At 45.1% G+C, this 21,782-nt stretch overlaps 1 protein-coding gene across 1 annotated transcript in view; it reads right to left on the reverse strand.

The window, feature by feature from the left end:
* FYCO1 (FYVE and coiled-coil domain autophagy adaptor 1) overlaps positions 1 to 14,968 on the reverse strand; it is a 76,308-nt gene extending 61,340 nt beyond the window's left edge. Inside the window, exon 1 of the mRNA XM_045529824.1 lies at positions 14,872 to 14,968. The gene's annotated coding sequence lies outside the window, so the exon portion shown is untranslated. The remainder of the gene's footprint in view (positions 1 to 14,871) is intronic.
* Positions 14,969 to 21,782: the final 6,814 nt, after the last annotated feature.

Consider the following 21,782-nt stretch of genomic DNA (forward strand, 5'->3'; position numbering starts at 1 on the left):
AGGGGCTCCCTCTACCCATGTATACCAAAAGCTAGTACTTGTCTAGCCCAGATTCAGACAGCTCCGCTAAGCTTTAGAGGCCAGCTACTACCAAATCCCCGTCTCCCTGTACCCATCCCACATCCTCTACAGGCTTTCCTTTTCCGAGGAACGATCAGTAGTCTCTGGCCAGGTAGTGCTGGGGGGTGAGAGGCTGAGGACACCTACCCTCAGGGCTTCTGGACCAAGGGAAGCCTGGCTTGCCTGGCGGGGTCCCCCTCGGAGGGAGGTTTGCAGCCTCCAGCTGCCCAGACTCCAGCTCAGCCTTGGCTGTGCAGATGCCACCGAGTCTGCTGTCTGGGGGCCTGCGCAGCCTTCATACCAGCCTGGGGACATGTCTCTATTTTAAGCTCAGTTACAGTCCTCTCCCGGCTGGTGAGTTCTGAGTTACCAGCCCTACTTGGGCAACTGTTGAAGTGATTTAAGGATACAGTAGTAACTGAACGCCAGCAAAGATTAAGAGAAGTGAGCACACTGGAAAGAGGTCTGGACATGCACTTGGACATTCCTGTGTCCTTTCAGAACCTCCACTTCTTCCCCGAGACGTCCAATGCAAAGCTGTAACGCTGCTGGCCAAAGTAGATGGCAAGATTAGAGATGGCTGTAGTAGCAGCCACTGTAACTAAATGAGAGCTCACTGTGCACAGGGCCCTGTTACATGCTTTACATACACAATCACTTCTAATTCTCAGTCAGCCCAGTCAAACAAGATACCATTGTACCTGTTTACAAAGAGAAACTGACATTCAGAGTAGTTGTGTAGATGGAATCGCAATTTGAATCCTGGTCAGTCTGATTTCAAACCCAGCGGTTTTTCCAATAAGTCCTGCTAACCCTTTAAGCCTGAGCCACTGTCACTACAGCAAATGAGCAACCACTTCCACCACTCAAGGAAGCACCATGAACTCCAGCGTTTCCCAAACAGCACTCGGCCACACTGACCAAATGCCATCTTCCACTCACTGTTCCAGAAGTCCAGGCAAAGAGATCCTGGGACAGAAATGGGCCCAAACACAAGCTCCTCCAAATATTTACATAAGCATTCCAGCCTCAGCTGAGCGAGAGCCTGTCACAGGGTGGAAATGCTAGGCCTATTTTTAACTAACAAGCCACCACAGCTGTGACTCAGGGCAAACAAGGCCCAAGAGGGCTTGGGGGAAAAATGCAGGTTCTCCAACATATAACAGAAACACTGTGCTAGCCTAGAGTGGGCAAAATTGTTACAAAGTAGACTGAACCGGTACCAGGATAACTACTGGGCCTCAGAAAAGTGCCCAGCACTTTCTTGCCTTCCAGAAACAGCCAGTTCAAACTAGCCCTGACTGCTTTAGAGCTGCTTGGGTTGTCCTATAGTGAGTGCCCTTGGCTACTTGTAATATTAAAATCCCCACCTAGTGGGAAATTGTAATATCATTAACATAACATGGGTTGCATGACAGCCTATGATGATGGTACTTGCGCCCCGTGTGATATGTTTCACTGTGAACAAAGATACAGTGTAAAAAACTTTGTATTACTCATTGGGAAGGGATTTAAGGCAACACCACAGGGTGGGCAGATGCAGATTTTGCTATCAAGAAAGCTCCTGTGGAAGAAACTTGTGCTGCCCGGGAGCAAGCATCCTAGTAAGTAACCTCTAACAAACTCGCCTAACTCGGTTACCTCTCAGGTTGGGAGGCAGTTTTTCTATACTATCCCGGGACTTTCACAAAACAATTGGCATAGCAGCAGGATCTGAGAGATCAAACAATGAGTAAAGAAGGGGCATCTGCGGGGGCAATCCTGTTGGGGGGGGGGGAGAATCCTGGGATAGGAATCCTGGGAATCCACGTGGAGTGGAGTTGCTGGGTTACTTGATCAGTGCTTGCCACTGGGTGAGTACGTGGATGCCCTGAAAATGCCGGTCAGAACTGAATGTTTGCTACAAGAAATGAAAGTGCTTAAGTATGATAAAAGATATGCAAACCGGTGATAGCTACAGTGGGTTGCTTTGGGCAATAAGGCTAGCCATGGTAAAATATTGGAACAGGATAAAGAGATACAAAAGCTAAAGGAGGAACAACTTCCTTCCTTCCAACAACTAGAGAAAGATATGGAGACACTGGCTTGTCAATTTCAGGGGCTTGGTGGGAGGAAGGAATCCTGATGGCAAGAGTGAGCAATTTTTAGCCCAAGCAGGGTGGGAACCTAAGATGTGGAAACTTTGGGAGGAGGAAGACAATGAAATAACATAGAAGTCATAGAAGAACCAAGGGAAATACCCCATGGCAGACCCCTGGTTCAAAGCAAAAGCTAAATGACAAATGCAACATGCTGCACAACATATCTTAAATGGGGCTCTGGTAAATGAAACCATGACAGTCAGAGACTACAACACTGCTAAATTAATTGATTTAGAAGACTTTGTTTACAACCTCTTTGAAGCTCAGATGATCAATCTGCCACTAAAAAGTTAAAATGTAGAATCTGTTAAGTTCTCTATTTTCTTTTCTGTGGACTTTGAAACTGGAGTTGCTTAAGTTATCGGTGTTGAGAAAAAACTGTCTATGATATCACTAAATCAAGATTTTTTGGAGCAGCTAGTTGTAGCTATAATGTGAACATTGAAAACTCATTTGAAACTGAAGGGAAAAAAAAGGGTAGAAGAGGCTTTTTAAAAAATTCAAACTGCCATGGAAGCCGCTTTACCCAAAACTTTGGTCTATGGTTTTCATCACATTACCTATGGGGCAACTAAAGTTTAGCCATGTGTACAAGTTTCAATTTGGGCAAAAACAATTTGGATCCAATCCTCTTTTGCAGACTGGTGAGTTTATATTGTTATCTCATGGCTAAATTTCAGAGGTAAAAAGTATATTAGCATATATGCATATGTATTTACATACACACGTTGTATGTTGTATATAAAAAAGATAAAAAGAAACTAGTAAATAAAAGAGATGTGAAGAAAGTTAAGGATATGAAGATGTACTTTTTTTTTTTTTTTAATGAGGGAGGTTAAAAAGAAAAGGGAATAATTTTGTATGAGAAAGTGTCTCGTATGTTAAATTTTTGTCCTAAAACTGACTGGTTATTTAAGAAAGGAAAGTTTAGGACAAAACAGAAAGAACAAGTGAGTCATAGATGGTCTGTGTAAGTTATGATAAGGTTCATGAAAAAGAATTTATAAAACAAATTTGTATGATCAAGGTGACTATAATTGAAAGGGAAAAAAATTTTGGTTAAAACAAGGTTTTCTTAAAATATTGATTTGCTCTTAATGAATTTCTATTATTTTACAGTGACCTGTGTTTCTGTTTTGAACAGGTGAGCCTTTTCACATCTTTGACAAATATCCTCTAATCAAATCAAAACTGTATCAAATATTGTTAACTAATCCTTGTGCCGTTAAGTTACAGGGCTTTGACTCATATCTAACACCAAACCCAAGCCTCATTTTCAGACCCAGGAAAAGACATAAAAATAAACTGCTTACATGAGACAAGGGACCAGGCCTGTATTCAGAGACATTAAGACTCATTTAATAATTTTGTTTCTATCTAAATTAATATAAAATTGTTACTAAATAATTTCAATGTTTAACTGCCTGTAAGCTTCCTTTTCCTGTCATTATCAGAACTAGACATGATTTACAAGCTTTCTGTTTAAAACATGACTAATTCTTTAAAAGAGACCACACACACAAAAATTCTGATATAAAAGTCTCTAAATCCTTAGGCTCAAATGGTTATGTTTTGTGTAACAAAATTCCTACAAGTCTGCAACTAAAAACAAGATTCTCAGTGCTTATAGATAAGTTAATTTTGTAACCTTGCCTTTGGTTTTTGATTTTTGCTCCTTTCCTAAAGGACTGATAATGACCAAGTTTCCCATTTCATGGGACATGACATTCAGCAATGGGCAACAGAACAAAACATAGATTGGAGATTTCATTTTCCATATAATCCAACAGGGGCAGGTCTAATAAAAAAAATGGTTTGTTAAAAACTCATCTGTACACCGTCCTAGCACAGCTCTTTAAGGTCCCGGACTAAGAATCTCCTGAGGGGGCTATACAGGTGTTGAGTGGGTCACCCATTCCCATGCATAACATTGCTCCTTATGAGTGGTTGGCAAGGCCTGTAAACCAGGCCCCACAAACTCTTGAGTTACATCTAAGGTGCCGAGCTGTACCCCTGAAGCAGATGGCCAAACCATGCTCCTGAACACACCAACAGACCTCATGAGTAGTGATGGCTATGTGGACCTAAAATTGAGCCGGAAGGTGCCCCCACAATAGATAGGCTTTGTGGTGCCAGAGGGTGCCATGAAGGTGGCTGAAGGTGAGGTGACCCCAACTGTGCTCCTTGATGGAGGTCTGAAAGCCTTGTGATACCATCATGTGAAGATATCGATATCAGCTGGAGCCATCATAGTGTGAATGACATGGGCAAGGCTGGAAACTTATCAATTAGCTATTACGCCTCTCCTGGGGAGGGAAGCCATGTGTGGTGTTGTAAACCAAGCTTGAAACCTATAGCAGCCTCCCTAATAGGGCCTATGGGAGAAAACACATCAGTAATAACGTTACAAGGAATAGATCTGTCCTTGAGAAGTCCTTCTAAACACCTGTGTCTGTGCCCATAGGCTACTGTTCCTGCCATCCGTGGCAAATGGCAATGTCTTTCTAGATCGGGCTGCGACAATGGCAGTGGTCAACAGCCAGTCCACCTGTTGGGTTTGCAGATATCTACCTTTATCCAGTGGGAGTGAGATGCCATGGAATATGCTGCCCTTAACATCACAGAATTGGAGTGACTAGAGGAGGTCTCTGGGGAATGGCAACTCTACCCACATGGGTGACATCAACTACACCATTCATCACTGGCAGCTACCTATATCAGAATACCTCCCACCTGCCAACTGTTGGTAAAACTAAAAGACATGTCTTTACATTGGTGAGCCAAGACACATCAATTTGGGATGGATTCACACAGATAGCTGAACATGGAATGTTATACCAAAAGGCCCTTCTATGTATGCAAGGGCATTATCATACTGCAAATTCCACCACTCACCCCGGCTGATGGGATGGCTACCCCCTTCAGCATGTACCCACACTGGGCATCCAACTACACAGGGAAACAAAACTGCTACATATTAATAACAGCCGGAGTCTATATTATACCTCTGGGAGCTGATATCTACACAGCTGCCCCAGCACAATGTTTTGTCAAGTGCCTTCTACACGCAGGCTGGGGATACGAGGCACACAAGGTCCAGCCCTGGAGGAGCTCGGCTACCCACCAAGGAGACAGATGGAAAAATATCAGATATCCAGATACAGCTGAAGAGGCCCATGCAGAGACAGGAACAAGAAGTCATGGGCACTCAGCAATGAGAAGGAATGAACCACGGATGTGCATAACATGGATGAACCTCAAATGCATTATGCTGAGTGAAAGAAGCCATTCAAAAGGCTGCGTCCTTCACAATCCCATTTATATACCATTCTTGCAAAGTCAAAACATTGAGAGAGGAATTAGCAGCAGCTGCCAGGGGCTGGGGAAGAAGGGGGGTTTGACTACAAAGAGACACAGGGAAATTTTGGGGGGTAATTCTGTTCAGCATCTTGATTATGATAGTGGTTACATGACTATGTATATTTGACAAACAGGTTACAGTTCACATAACTTGAAATTATATCTTTTTTAATAAAGCAGCATTGTGATGAATTTTGTAAAAAATGTAATGGGATCTGAGGAAGGGAAAATGTACTTCTGCTTGGGGAAGGGAGAGGGTGGTTGACAGTGTGTGATGGTCAGGCCTGAAAAATGAACAGGTCACTGAAGAGATGCAAGGAAGAAAGGGCACCAGGGTGGAGGGCACAGCAAAAGCAGAGGCTGTTTCTCTACCTGCATTCCCCTCACTTGGCTGCTGTCAACACAGAGGGCCTTGTAGTTTCTGGGAGAAATAATCATGGAGGAAGATGACTGGACTAACACCCCATGAGAGCTCAAACACAGTTCACTGGGCGTGTACATGCTTAAGACCAGGGAGAGACACGTGCCTGAGGGAGAGGGTGGAGCTTGGGAAGGAAGCCATAGCAACAACAGATCCTGAGTCACTCAGGATCAATGCAGGAAACATAAAACCAGCTGGATTTTCTGGAAACCAGCCCTATTTGGAGTCTGGCACCAGGGAAACAATGTCTGTGAACCAAAACCAGTATCTTAGCATGAGCCTGAACACCGCAACATGTTCCTTTAAGATTTCTTGGTGCTTTGGTGACCTTGCCCTTGCGTCAGCCTGAGGCAGGAGGCCTTGTCCGACCTTCAGAGTGTGCTCAGCTGGTGTCAAGTTTCCAGGTCATGGGTGAGCTGTTCCCAGCCACTGATTACACAAGCTGATTCTCCAGAGCCTATGTCACCACCAAGGTAAAGAGCCCTGAGCAACTGACTGTGGGTCACGGTGAGCTTCTCCACCATGGCTCTGGGTCGTCACCTCACAGGAATCCAGGAAATAAATCAGAGCTTCTTTGCTATTTTCATGGACAGTCTTAGCATCTTGTCCTCATTACTAACCAATGAAAGGCACAGAATGGAGCACTATCTTTCTCCACATCATGGTCAACTTCCTTGTGTCTCTAGATAAGCTTGCCCTTTGGTTGAGGGATCACAGACTTCTGGCATGAGCCAGCCTGATCCGGACGTCTACAACCCATTAGCAAACTGTCCTCGTAACTCAGGAGACACACAGCTTCCGTACACACTAGCACGGCTGCTTCAGCACAGGGAGAAGCACTCCAAGACTCCCACACCTTGCAAGGCCCCCAAAGTGCCAATCACCTCTTTTAACCCAGGGTCCTTATTATATGACAGGTAAAAACCTTCATCACTGTCTCTAGCAATCTCTTCCAAATATCAGAGAAATTCATTTTATAGTATTAGGTTATTAAGTATGTAACGTCCAATTTTCTTAAGTACTAAGTTTGACAGTTGATACCTATACATTTCACTTTGACATGTCTTATTTCATGTTTATTGTGAAGGTATATCCTCAGTCTTTCAAGAGCACATTATGGCTTGTGATTATCTTTCACATTTTTTTAAAGCAATTTTTGTGAAACCACGGATAAGTCAAAAATTTGTGTTATATTCTAATATGAGTTCTGTTATGGAACCAATGCAGCGCAGACAGCTCAAAATATCAACAAAGTGTTTGGGAAGGATGTGGCTAATGAACACACAGTATGTCGATGGTTTGAAAAGTTCTGTTCTGGTGATTTTAATCTCGGAATGAGCCATGTGGGCAACCTGAGACCAGTGTGGACAATGATAGCTGAAAGCTGTAGTGGAATCGAATCCATCTCAACCTATGCATGAATTAGCAGCAAGGTTTGACGTTACTATTCCAACAACATTGGACCATTTGAAGCAAATGGGCAAGGTAAAGAAACTGGATAGATGGGTACCACATGAATTAAATAAGCATCAGAAGAGAAATTATCTGGAAGCTTACTTTTCTTTGCTGTCACGACATAAAGGCAAACCATTTCTACACCATATTGTTATGTGTGATGAAAAATATATTCTTTTTGACAATCACATGTTCAGCACAATGGTTGGATAAACATGAAGTGCCAAAACCAAATATTCATCAAAAAAAGCTAGTGGTGTCTGTTTGGTGGTCCAGTGCTGGTATTATCCACTACAGCTCATGAAACCTGGTCAATCCATTACAGTGGATGTCTACTTCAACCAATGGGACAAAATGATGAGGATGCTTGCAATTAAGCAGCCGAGATTGGTCAATAGAGACAGGCTGATCCTCTTGCAAGACAACGCTGGACCACATGTCACACAAACAATGCTGCTCAAACTACAGAAGCTGGACTTGGAAACTCCCTGTCATCCACTGTATTCACTAGATCTTGCACCAACTGACTACCACTTCTTCCAGGCTTTGGACCACTTCTTGCAAGGAAAAATATTCAATTCTCAACAAGCTGTGGAAAACGCCTTTCACGATTTCATTGCCACTTGATCTCCAGGCTTCTTTGCTGCTGGCATAAACAAGCTACCGTTAAGATGGCAAAACTGTGTAGACAGTTTAGGCTCATACTTTGATTAACTGTACTGCTTCCTGTTTGAGATATAATAATCCTTTTGATTCGAAATCGGACATTTCATATTTAATGACCTAATAAAATCTTTGGGAGCACAAGATTTTTTTGCCAACAGCTCAAAAATATGTTTAAGCCTATCCAAAACGTCTGAAAACATCTAATCTTCTGAAAAAGAAGAAAAGGGACTAAATGCATTTTAAAAAAATTCTTATTTATTACCTGGGACTAGTATGTGAGTTCCTAGCCATGGCATAGGTATCATTTTAGAACTAAAGGACCTTCTACTTGCCCAGATGCCCTAAATGCCTTAAACAATAGAGACAGCAGTTTAGTCCCAAATTAAGTACAAAGACACTGGCGGACTCATGTAAACTTATTTACACTATGGTGCAAATGACTAATATTCATAATGTTGCTCAGAAACTGGCTCAGGCAGGAGCAACACAGCGCTGAGTAGCCACATAAGAAGGATCAGAAGGAGAGGAGGAGCTGGGGGGGGGTGTGGAAGTCAACCTTGGCTTCAAAATTTTGCTCCCGACACAACAGCCAAGAGCTGACCCAGAGAGAGCACCCCACAGTTGGACTCCTCCCCCAGTTCCAAATAAGGTGGAACATACCTGGTATAAATTCTGCCCTGACCAAGAAAGAATGTTAATGACTAGGATGTTTATAAAAGCATAAAAGCCTTTCTAGAAGAGTCCATCGCCTCGGCCTGGTTCAGCACACCCAATAGCATCTACCTAGTCACCGTCTATAGCAAGGGTACTTGGCTGGTACCTGCAGCTTTGAAGGCCTGGAGGTCCTGCTGGCTCAGGTGCTGAAGCAGTTGGTGCCCTCACCAGAGCTTCCAGAGAGTGGCTAGCAGAGTGCTCAGGACTTTGCCAGGGGCCAGCTCAGAGGCAGGAACTTCAGCCCACGTGAACAAAGGCTCATTAACTGACCCCACCCCTTGGACCTATAATTAAAGTGTTAACCAATTGCAGGCCTGGGTCATCTTTCCCAAACACTCCTTCTTACTTGCAATCTTCTCTCTTTCTTAAAGGCAATGAGGACTTGGGACTTTGCTATTGCTTTTTCAAACTTTTCTTCGTTCCCTCCCTTCCACCAACACTAGCAGAGTCCTTGGTTACTGCCCCAGAATACACACAAAACCAGCCACTATTCCAGCCCATGGACCCCGGAAAGCAGGGGCCAGAGGGCTCTGAGCATTTGAGGGGCTGCTTCTGGATCTGGGGGAAGCCAGTTACTGTTTTTCTTTAGGAAGGTGGGCAGTTGCTCCAACGGAAGAGCCACACATCTGTACTTGGGGCTGTGGGGACAAGGTCCTGCCACTGGAAAGTCCAGAAAAAACATCCAGGAGGTGACGATGACAGGCATGAAAAACTGAGCAGTCTCTGGAACAACTGCACAAACAATTGAGAACTGAGCTGGTCCTCTACTCCTGCCCCAGAGAGTACAAAACCCACCTGGGTGGGGAAAAACTACAGATCTCCCAAAACCATATGCTCTGGGAACTCTCCTGACCAGGGTGTCAAGGGGACAATCTAGTCAGTTAGGAATTAAGAACTGACTGTCTGATAGAATATGACACAGCCACAAAACATGGCCTTAAGGAAGCAACATGTAACCTGTATGTACTAACAAACTGCCAGCCAGGTGAAGAGGTATTTTTTGGCACCATTATGAAGAGGCAGGCCTGATCCAGGAGCTGGGGCTACAGCTGTGAAAAAGGGTGGCAGGTGGAACCCTGGCCTTTAAGGAACTCATGCTCAGTGGAGAAATAGACCGCAAACACCCCAATAAGCTTACCAACAAGTAAGAAAGATCACTTGAGGCCTGCTACGTGCTTTGATGAAAACAAGTGAACACAGGAGGCACCAAACTGCAGTCTGCTCATGACTTTAAGCCCCCACTACAGTCTCATGTTATTCTGCAATGGCTTTGGGGGCCATGCACTACCATGGTAATTTTTTGTTTAATCTCTGTTCTTCCCATTGGTCTGTAAACTCCCATTACTGTTCATTGTTTCCCCAGCACCTAGCAAAGCTCTGGCACATGGAGAACACTTAACAAATTACCTGCTGAATGAATGAATGAATGAATTAGACAAAACAAAACACAGATTCTTGCTCCACAAACCAAACTAAACCTTGAAACATAGAAATATACCAAAATATAAATAATAATAATTTTAAAATGGCAGGAACATGGGTAATTTTTTTTAAAAAAAAGTCTATTTGTTTACCATAAATTATCATGTTGACTAAAATAATGCATTTTAGAAATCAAAGTTGTAATTGTGGACATTATATTGTCATTATTGTGAAAATATTATGAACTACTTTATTTCAAGAGTGAATGGAATAATATAACTCAAGGATAATTCAGGGATGGATTAAGGGTGTGTACTCCACCCTCCCCTACTTAGCCTCTCTTTATAAACAGATTCCTGGGGTCCTGAGAGCTCAAGTGATTGCTGTCACACATGTGTACAAATCTCTTAACTCAGCTCAGGAGGCCCTTTATTGTTGGGCTATCTGACCTCCATAGAGACAGGTCCATCTTCTTGTCCCTCCTCCTTCCCTCTTCCCTCCTACCTGTGTTCTGGCCTCCCTGGCCTGCCCTGCAGAGGCTGGGGCCCTGCCTCTGGGGTTTGGATGGATCCCTCTGCCAAGACCATGCTATGTCCGGCTCATGCTCCCACACTTTCCTCTGGCCAACTGCTCCTGTCTTTGTGGTTTGGGCTTGGACAAGAGGAAGTGTGCACCACAGTTTGGTTCATGAGGAAGCCTTCCCCACAAGCCTCCTTCACCACATGCTGGACAATGATAACCAATGCCACCACTACTACCGACCACGCTAACCTAGGGGCTACACTGTGCCATCCCTCTAGTTCATGTTGAAGTCCTAGCCCCCATACCTCAGACTGTGACTGTACTTGCAGACAGGGCCTTTAAAGAGGTGATGAATATTAAATGAAGCCGTGAGGGTGGGCTCTAATCCAGTCTGACTGGTGAACTTACAAGAGGAACTTTGGACATCCACAAGAGGCAGCAGGGATGTGTAGGCGCAGAGGAAAGGCCACAGAAGCACACAGCAAGAAGGCGGCTGTTTGCAAGCCAAGGAGAAAGGCCTCAGGAGAAGCCAAACCTGCCAATGGCTTGATCTTGGACCTCTTGTCTGCGGAACTATGAGACAATACATTTCTGCTGCTTAAGCCCCTGGGTATGCGGTATTTTGTCATGGCAGCCCTGGCAGACTAATACACCTCCCAAGGCCATTTTCTCTCTATTCCTGGAAGGGTGGATCTGGCACCATCGACCAAACTGGGGTGGGGAGGCGCTGCTGGGACTGTGTTCTGCTATGCTCCTTGGGGAGGAGCATGACAAGAGCTGCACATGGAACCTGGGTGCAGGGCGGTGGGGGCAGGGCTGTGCTGGCACATGCAAGCAAGACCCAGTAGGGCTCTGAAGCTGGAGTTGTGGCAACGGACAAGATATTTTCTTCTCTTTTATCAGTGGTAGCTGAGTTTTGTCAGTTTGGACCCTATTCAGATTTTGGAATCAGACTAATTATGTGAACTTTCCATTACTTATTATGCAACAAATAAAGCAATGAAGATCATGCCATGGTTAGGTTAGACCAAGGCATATTTAGCTCACCAAACTATTTCCAGGCAATCTGTCTGTCCTGGGGAAATCATCTGACCTCTTGACCACTGTGTTCTTTTTTTTTTTTTCTTTTCAGATGCACCGTAGGGAGGTAACCTTCCAACTTGTGGACTGATTAAGAATTGTTGCCCTTGGAGGAGGTAGAAAAGGGGAGAGTAGACATTCTCAATGGGGAACTTTGGCTAAGGCTTCTAAGTGCCCTCTCCCTGCTCCTGACAAAGTCTGCAGATGCCCTGGAAAAAGCACATCCTTCCAGTTCCATTTTAAACCACTGCTTCTGGCTCCACTGTCCAGCCCTATCCTGGACCTCATACAGGGATTTTCCTCTTGGCCTAGCCCCCTGCATGCTAATGGTTTTCTTGGAATGTTCTTTTTGGTCCAAGTTTCCCCCCCTCACCCCCACCCCCCGGATGCTCAGAACTCCCCTAACTCCATTTCCTGCCACAGGCCAAGAGAGCAGTACCCCACGCTCCCAAGGTGATGGCCAGACCGGCCCTTAGACCCCAGAACCAGCCACAGGGCCACATTACTATAACCAAACCCCAGACTTTCCTTAAGTCTGTCCTTGAACCACGCTGACGCACACATTCTCATCCCTGCAAACAGGATCGAGCCCAACCAGAAACAGGCTCTGGTGCCTTTCAGATGCCACAGAGATCCATGCAAACAGAAAGGACCAGTGGCAGTCACTAAAACCAGCAGGCTGACCAGTTCCAATGTGGGAGAAGAGGAGGAAAAACTCCTCTTGCCCAACTGAGCAAAGCTTCCGACATTTTTGTTTTCTCAAAGCCATGGGGCCCACTTTCTCTGAAGCTGAGACTCTTATTATGGGCATAGTGCAAATGAATACTTCTGTCATTTTTAGTGATGTATCAAAAAATAGCAAGAAGGCAGACCATGTTTCCACAGGTAGACCCCCAGAAACATTCTAATCCCCACCCAACTGATTTATTTAATTGGTCAAATGGAGGCTTTTATGCCAATCAAGATTTGTTATTTGTTTTTAAACTGGCATTGAGATCACAAATAAAAACACCATTTATCTTTTAAACAAGGAAAGAACACAGCAGCCACTAGGTGAGCAGATGTTGACAGGATCATAATCAACTTATCTTTGTTCACAGGTTGCCTCTGTGGTCACAGACACCAGTTAATAACCCTTACCTGCTGCCTGGAACTGCTTGCGGTGAACGTGGCTCTTAACTCTGAGTTCCTACCAGTGGTTTCCACTATAAGACAACAGCTAGACGACACACTTCCTCTGTCTCATGTTTAAAGACATTCTGGTCTTGAGTCAACCAAGTCTTGTGTTTAAAATCTCCAGAAAACACAGGTTACCCATCAGCCAAACCTCTCCCCTAAAGGAAAGGGGGTGGGGGGGAGGTAAAGGGGACTGCCATTTCTTAAATACCTACTCTTTATTCTAGAGGCAGCACCCCATAGCCTATGTGACCAACATGGGTCAAAGCCACCAGCTGTTCTGAATTTGCTGTTATGGGTGGTTCCTCTCATCACAAACATCTGTGAGGATCATCCTCCCTAAAAACAAGGCTAAAAATTTGGCTCCTGAATCCATGCTGGTGCTCCAAACCCAGCCCCAAGGGGCAAAGGTCATCCAAAGAGCTAGAGGATCATTGCTTGAGACTGTTACCAAACTCTAAAGCAACTGCAAAAACAATCGAAGTAAAATATTAAGAACTGAGTATATGGATGCTCACTATACAATTCTTTCAATGATTCTGTATGTTTATTTTCCTAATAAAGTACCAAAAACAATTTAAAAATAAATGAAATGCTACACAAAGATAGACACTTTCAACATAAACAGATGAACCTTATTTCCTAAAGCAAGACCCTTTTCAGATCCTTTTAATCAAAGGCAGCTGAGATCCATCACTGTGACAATTAACTCTGATTTCCAGAGCTATAATGACCATCGTGCACAACTACAGAAGGGAGGGTCAACACCGGCCCCCTTTAGAAGGTGGGAGTCATTGAAAGCATTAAAGTGTAGCGTGATAGCTCCAGCTCTTACCGGCTCCCCCAGTCCCCAACACCCTCCAGCCGCATTAGGCAGATGGCAGGGGAATTAAGCTTGCTACAGGAGACCACAAGGCCCGCAGGGGCAGGAGGGCAGTGAGGAGATTAAGCCCTGATCCTCTGCCCCCAAAAAGCCCCTGACCCATTTCTCTGTCAGGAAAGGAAACTGCTGTTGTAAGACAAGTAGAGGGGCAGAGAGGTTCTGGCCAACACAGGCAGTTTCAACAAGTGCTCGATTTTTTTCTGGAGGGACAGCCAATGGAAACGGGGCTTCAGAGAACACAGGTGCATTAACAGTGAGCCACGTGGGTAATGTGTCAACCACATGTGCTTTTTTATAAAAAAATAAAATTCTGCCCTTCCCCGTACACCTCGCAACCTAGGTTCAACAGAAGGAACTTAGACCAGTGCTGTGCAGCCACATCCGAGACAACGCATAAGCCATCCAACAGGGGTTTCCAGAAAAGATCACCTAGGGGCTATCTGGAGACTCTGCACGTGGGCACAAGAGTCAGTGGGTAGTGAAAGAACCCTGTCCCGTGTGTCGGCCGGAAAGAACAAGCTGTCCCCTCCTGGGAGGAGGGGAATGTCCTGGTCTCGCAAAGTGACGCGTGGGCTGTGCCGGCCCGGCTGAGCCAGACACTAGGCTTCCTAAGGATAAGGCAAGCAGGGGAGCTCAGGAGCCTGTCCTCGCCGTGCTAAAGGATCCAGGCTTGTTCTGAGACCCTACATGGTGGGCTCCTTTGTGGCCCTTCAGCAGTGCGGGGTCTTGGAACTGGTGTCTGTCTTTCTAACCTATCAACAAAGGCAGCCGGGGTTCCAGGCCAGCTTCCGCCAAGGTGCTCCCCAAGCCAGCTAGGCAAGGCAGGGGTTCGGGCAGGGTCTGCGAGAGACCCCGGATGGGCGGGGACGGTAAGGGCAAGGGGGCGCAAGCCGCGCCCTGACCGAAGTTCTTGGCTCCGGGAGAGCAGCCCAGGTGCCCCCAGAGTCTGGCCGGTCTGCTGCGGCACTTACGCGCTTGCGGGTCCACGGCCGGACAGACTCGAAACTTTCAGGGGCCAAGCGGAAAAGTACGCGAGCGCGGTACCGGCGCCATAACGCGCACACCCAGCCGCAGGCGGGCGCGGACTACGACTCCCGGCATGCTACGCGGGGCCCAGGCCTACAATTCCCATCGGACCCCGCGGACAGGTGGGGGGGGGCAGACTACGACTCCCGGCATGCTCCGCGGAGCTGCGATTAACAGCTCCCAAGCCCTGTCCCCCTCATTGCCCGTCCCCTTCCCGCCAAAGCCTGCCCTAACTTAACCCTTGCAGTCCCGTAGGATCTGTCTGGGATCTTGAGAGCAGCACTGTCAATAATGTGGTTAGTTCGATTGTGCATGTGCTCTAAGTGTAAAATACACCTGGATTCCAAAGACTTAGTCCGAAGAAGGAATGTGAAATAGGTCACTAGTATTTTTATATTTACTGTATGTTGAAATAATGTATTTTACATACTGGGCCAAATAAAAAGAAATCATATGTCATTAGGCCTCATATCCCATCTTTGATCCCCCTCACTTCTTGATACAGGGACTTATTTAAAACCGGTGCTCAAACGCCGTATGTTAATTAATGAACTACCACCCCTGACGTACGCGCTATCGCCAGCCCAACTTCTGTTTATAAGTGGTGCACTACAAAGCACTCTGAAGCTGACACAATAGAACAAAATGCATTCAATGAACAGTGTCCATTGTGGGAACAATAGAGAAAAGCACGGGGAACTTCAGCTTGTGACTGACTCCATTCCTTATCGCTCGCTGGCATCCTTTACTCTGCCCTAGTTCCTCTGTTTAAGCCAGAAACACTCTCTGCCTCACAGGACTTAGATAGTGGCATCTAGCCAGGAGCCTCGGCCCAACGTTACAAATGGAGAAAGCGCGGAGTTGTCTGGGTAGACTAATACAGGAAAGGAAACAGATTTCTTAGTTAATTTTAGGCTACGAAACCTCATTAGCCGTCTTTTGTAAATTAGATACAGTTAAGACAGTGAGTGAGTTAGATGGATGGAATAGTCAGTTTGGGGCTGCGGTTGGGGAGAAGGCATGTGAATAAAAGTGATTTCCATTCTTGTTAACAGAAAGGAAACTGTGAAAGAAAAGGGAGAGAATGAGGATAAGATGACAAAGGGAAAAGAAAAGTCATCAATGTAGTGGTCTAAGAAAAATCATTGCTCCAATCACAGTCTGAACAGATGTATGCGATATTTAGGATGGGAGAGATTTTAATGTTGGTTATGCAGTCCAACATCATGGTTTGAAACTTAAACCCAAAAGGAATGTGAAGAGAAGAGGGAGACAAACCTAGTATTTATTGAAGACCTAGCCAAAAAAACTGTACGACATTGTATGTTAACATAAAACTCACAACCACTCTATGATGTAGGTACTATTCATTATCCCTACTTTAGAAATGAGGAAACTAAAGCTCAGAGAGGTTAAGTAATTGTCCAAGTTCACCCAGTAAGTGGAAGAGAGTGGTAGAGGCTAGGGTAGCTACAGATGGGGACTCCTGAGGGGTCTTCTATCCACCCAACACACTGTCTGGAGGTTAACAAAATCACTACTATTCAGGTGGTTTAACTTGGATTTCCTTTGTAGATAGAACTGAGTATTTCAAACTATAATCTTTTGAGCAACATGCAGTCTCAGCATATTCTTTTGTTCTAATGTGAATACACATTAGGTAACGAGATCAGGTTCAAAATCACCATAAAACCCTGCATCTCTTTCTCCTTATAGCCTTAACAAGCAGCAGGAGAGGAGACTATTCCTCACAGGAAGCTGACCACACCCACAGCCCTGATGAGGGAAGAGGCTCTCTGAGTAATTGTTCTCATTCTTCAAGGGCTTCGTATGTGCTGGGCACCATGTTACATGTGTTCCACACATGGTTTAGTTTTTTCCTTATATCAGTGCTTAATGGGGATACATAATTATCCCCATTAAGCAGATGAGCAAACAGATTTAGAGAGGTTAAGTAATTTGTCCAAGGTCAAAACTTAATAGTAGTGGTAGAGACAGATTTTGAGCCTGGGTCTGTCTGATTAGAGTTTAAGCCCTTAACCACTGTGCTGGCAGCTCCTAATGTGGGGCAGCCATGTTCTCTGCTGGGGAACCTGCCATCCTGGCCTCTACTGATCAGGCCAGAGGTGGATGATAAGGATGGTGGCCGGGGCTGGCAGCTCAGCTCAAAAGAGTCAGCCTCTTCTTGATGGTCACTAGTCAATCAGTCTTCTCTTCTGGAAAATTTGAGTCTAAGACTCACAGAGAGAGTCAGTTGTTTGCAGAATCAACAGCTCCAAGTTGGCTAAACCATTGTCCCCAACAGAACACTGCTTTTCAGGAATGGTCCATGGACAGTGCAGAAGGATCTGGACCTCAGTGTTCCAGAACTTGGTTTGAATTTTAAGATGTATATTTTCCAGAATTTTTTCTCTGTAATTCTACCATTGACTTTTCTCCTCAAGCCCCACCACCCCAACTGAAAACTTTTGAAATTTTAACATAAGTTCTTGATGATACAAATTGACTTTTTTCCATTTCGAGTTATAATTATAGGAAACAGTATTTCCCACAGAACAGAGTGCCCATTCTTCCTGGCTCACCCAGGATAGCCCTGTAATCTTAACATGAATATTCATAGCATCCCTTTTCACTCTCAATGGTGTCCCAGTTTGTCAATACATTATATGGTCATGCTCTCCATAAGACAAGTAATTCCTTGGGATGTTATAGAGTATTTCATGAAAAACATAGGGCTCTGTGGTCAAATAAGTTTTGAAAACAAGATTGAGCAAAGACAAAAGAAAAGTTCTATATCACAGGATTTTTGGGAACCTCTTAGTGTTTAAAAATGGGCCACTAGTAGAAGTCCAGGAAACAATTGCAGCTGGTGATTTGTCATTTCACAGTTGTGAGCAATTAATCTATTAAATATCTTGTAAGGGATGGGAACCCCAATTCACCTTTGGGGAAAAAATCTTTCTTTATTTTGGAAAAACCACTAAAATAGACCTTTATATACCCATACTCTGTTTTATACTTAAAAACAGAGTTCTGTTTGATAATGGGAAAGTTGTATTTGGTTGAATCACAGCTATGCATTCATTCATTCATTCGACAACCAGTCATTAAGCACTTACTACTCCAGGCATTGTTCTAGATCAGGGATTGATAAACTTTTTCTGTAAAGGGGTAGATAGTAAATATTTTAGACTTTGTGGATCATATGATCTCAGCTGAAACTGCTTAACTCTGCATTGTGGTGAAAATGCAGCCATAGACAATACATAAATGAGCAGACATAGACATGTTATGATAAAACTTTATTTACAAAAACAAGCAGCATGCCAGATTGTGTAGTTTCTTGACCCCTGGCCTAGATGCCTGGCCTTTGGCAATGAACAAAATAGGCAAAAATCTCTGTTCTCATGTAACTTACATTCTAGAGGATGGAGAAAAACAAGAAGCATGATATGATAAAGAAATAATTTAAATGATAAGTTAGAAGGTGACAGGTACTATGGAGGAAAAAGAAAGCAGAGAAAAGTAATTGCAAGGCTGGGACTAGGAGGGAGGTGGGAAGGGAAAGTCTCACTTAGAAGGAGACATTTTAGCAAACTTAAAGGAGGTATGACAGTTTTAGAACATGTCCGCAAAGTTTTTGACACTACTCTCATCCAGAGGTTGGGGGGGAGGGTGTCCTGTGTCTTCTCCCCTTGAATCCTGACCAACCTTAATGAACTGCTTGTAACCTATAGAATGCAGCAAAAGTGATGCTATGTACCTTCTGAGGCTAGGTTGGGATAGGCAGTGCAGTCTCCACCTGCTTCTCTTGAGATTGTTCTCCATGGGAGCCAAATGCCATGTAAGAAGTCTGATTCTCAGAGAACTCCCCACTGGAGAGGACACATCTACAGCTCAGTGGAGCTCCCAGACAACACCATCATCAGCTGCCAGCCATGTGATTCCACCATCTGGAATGTCCTGTCCAGTCGAGCCATCAGATGATGGCAGATTCAGCTGACATCTGACTGCAACTGTGTGAGTGACCCTGGGTGAGAACTACCCTGCTGAGCCCTTCCTGTTTTCCCAACTCACAAAATTCATGAGCAAAATAAAATGGTTGTTTTAAGCTTCTAAGTTTTAAGATAATTTGTTAGGCAGAAAAATGGTACCTGACATAGAAATCTGGTACCAAAAGTGGGGTGGAAAGAGTGAACTATGTCAAGTTGTATTTTCCAAAGATGGTCACAGTAATATTTCCCATCCCATGTGTTCTTCTGCAATGTGACCTTGCTATTCCCCTATCAAAAGGTGGAGTCTAATTCCCCTTGCTGTGGGTCTGGGTAGCTGGTGACTGCTTCCACCAATAGACAGTGGCAGAAGTGACACTGTTTGACTTCCAAGGCTGTGTCATGAAAGGTGATGTAGTTGGAGCTCTGGACTTTCAAGTAAGAAATCTGACTACCCTGAGGCAGTCATGCCATGAGGAAGGCCACAGGGTAAGGTGGAAGTGGAGTGAGCCTGTGAATAAATAGAAGAAGAATTTTAAGCAGGAAAAACAGCTGAGTCAAGATGTGTGCCTGGTGTGTTGAAGAGCCACAGGAGGCCAGTGTCATAGGAGGAGAATAGACTACAGGGGGAGGGAAGAAGCAGGGAGTGAATTATGAGTGTAGGTGAGTGAGTGTGGTAGCAGAAGAAATGAAGGTGAGAAGTGGTTGGATTCAAAGGCATTGCTGAGAGGGTTTGCTCATGAATTGGTCCTGAACTCTAAGAGAAAGGAACCAAGGATGACTCCTGGCTCTTTGGCCTTCGCCAGTGGAACAATGGAGTTGGCAAAAAGAGAAATGTAGAAGACTGTAGGAGAAGCAGATGTGTGTTATACATATGGGGGCAGATCAAGAGTTGGGTTTTAGACATGTTAGGTTTTGTGCCTCTTCCTTGGACTTCTGAGGATCTAGGCTAGAGCCTGATTAAAAATTGCCCTGGAAGCCAGACTATTAGGGATGCCAAGACATCACTAGAAACATAAAGAGATGAACACAATTTATTTAATGAAATGCTCCCGGGTGGCTGGCTGCACGTGCTGAGAGAAGTGCTCAGGTAGGCGTCAGGGATGGGAGGAATGGCATGGCATGGGGAGAAGGTGGTGTGACCACCGGCCCCCAACCTGCCTTCTAAGCAGGGTGGGTTCAAAGGCCACGGTGCTTTGGTTTGGCCAAGTGAATGTGTGAGTGGGAGTCCTCTGCCCTTTGGCTCCTGGGGTCAGCCTGCCCTCTGAATAAAAGCAGAACAAAATTTTAACTATTAGTTTGAAAAGGTGCTGAAAGACTAGCCTGACTTGAGGCCCATAGGCTTAGCTCTGACCCCACAGACTATGTCATTATCACTTTCTTCTCCTGTTTCTTCCATCAGTGGTGGGTGATGGCCCCACTTATTGGTTAGCAGGTCCATGGGAGCCCTATCCCTGCATTGGTGCACTACCCAGCTCTCTCTGGCAGATGCTACTGGCCTCAGTATTAAAAAAAGTCCCTGGCTTTTCCTGAGACAGGCCGAATTCCTCTAGAGTTGGCCACCCAACGACAACTACATCATTGATGTTGCAGCTGGAACTGAGGGGGAAAATGCCTAACAAGCTCTCTAGACTCTAGCTAAGGGCTGCATTGGTAGTTACTTTATTCAATAAGCATTGAGTGCCTTCTGTGTGCAAAGTCCTGCTCAAGGGACTGTGGAAGACTCTGAACTCCCCATATTCAAAAGGTTGCAGCCAAACATTTCTAACTGGGGTGCATGCCAGAGTCACACAGGGAGATTTTTCAGATCCCACTCTAGAGCCGAATCAGGTTCACAGATTGGGCCCAGGTCTTTGTAGCATGGCAAAGTTTAGTGAGTGGCTTTTATCTATTCCCTTGGGTGTCAAGCTACAGGACAGTTTGAGAGTCAGGGATGACTCTATGCTTAACTAGAAGGCAAAGGCAAGCATAGCTATTGCCACAGAAGGGGCTAAGCAATGTGCTCTGAGAGTGTAGACTAGGAAAGAAAAGTTAATATTCATAGAGCAGCAACCTGGGACAATGAGGGTAAAGTGTGCCTGGCTCCCCAAGAAGCATAAATCTGAAGGCTAATGACAGCTGTCATCCTTTGCTCCCACTCAGCCCACAGTGATAGAACACTGGGGCTCAAGACCAGGTTCCTAGGACCGGGCTCAGGGGCTCACGCCTGTAATCCTAGCACTTGGAGGCTGAGGCAGGAGGATCCCTTGAGGTCAGGAGTTCGAGATCAGCCTGAGCAAGAGCGAGATCCCGTCTCTACTAAAAATAGAAAAAATTAGCTGAGCAACTAAATATATAGAAAAAAAAAGTTAGCCAGGTGTGGTGGTGCATGCCTATAGACAGTCACATCTACTCGGGAGGCTGAGGCAGGAGGATCACTTGAACCCAGGAATTTGAAGTTGCTGTGAGCTAGGCTGATGCCACAGCACTCTAGCTGGGGCAAGAGAGTGAGATTCTGTCTCAAACCCAAAATAGACCAGGTTCCTGCTCTCAATCTGTTTGCATTCTGATGGGGCAGGGAGATAAGACATGCATGTGTGTAACTACAACACAATGTGACATAATGTGACAGATACTATTTTAGAGGGGACAAGTGCCACAGTGACCTGGAGAGTGCCCTTCTGATTTGCAGATTGGGAAAAGCTTCCTAGAGGAGCTGGGCTTGCAGCCGGGGCTCTAGGCAGGGGAGGAGAAGGATGAGAGTTCTAGGCCCAGGTGACAGCATGACAAAGGCCCAGGGGCAGGACACTGGGGAAAAGGACATCTGGAAGAAGGCCAGTGGTCTTTTGGAGTTGGATCCCAAGCTGCTTGGGGGAGGAACGTTA

The sequence above is a fragment of the Lemur catta genome, chromosome 18, assembly GCF_020740605.2.
Source record: "Lemur catta isolate mLemCat1 chromosome 18, mLemCat1.pri, whole genome shotgun sequence".
NCBI lineage: Eukaryota > Metazoa > Chordata > Mammalia > Primates > Lemuridae > Lemur > Lemur catta.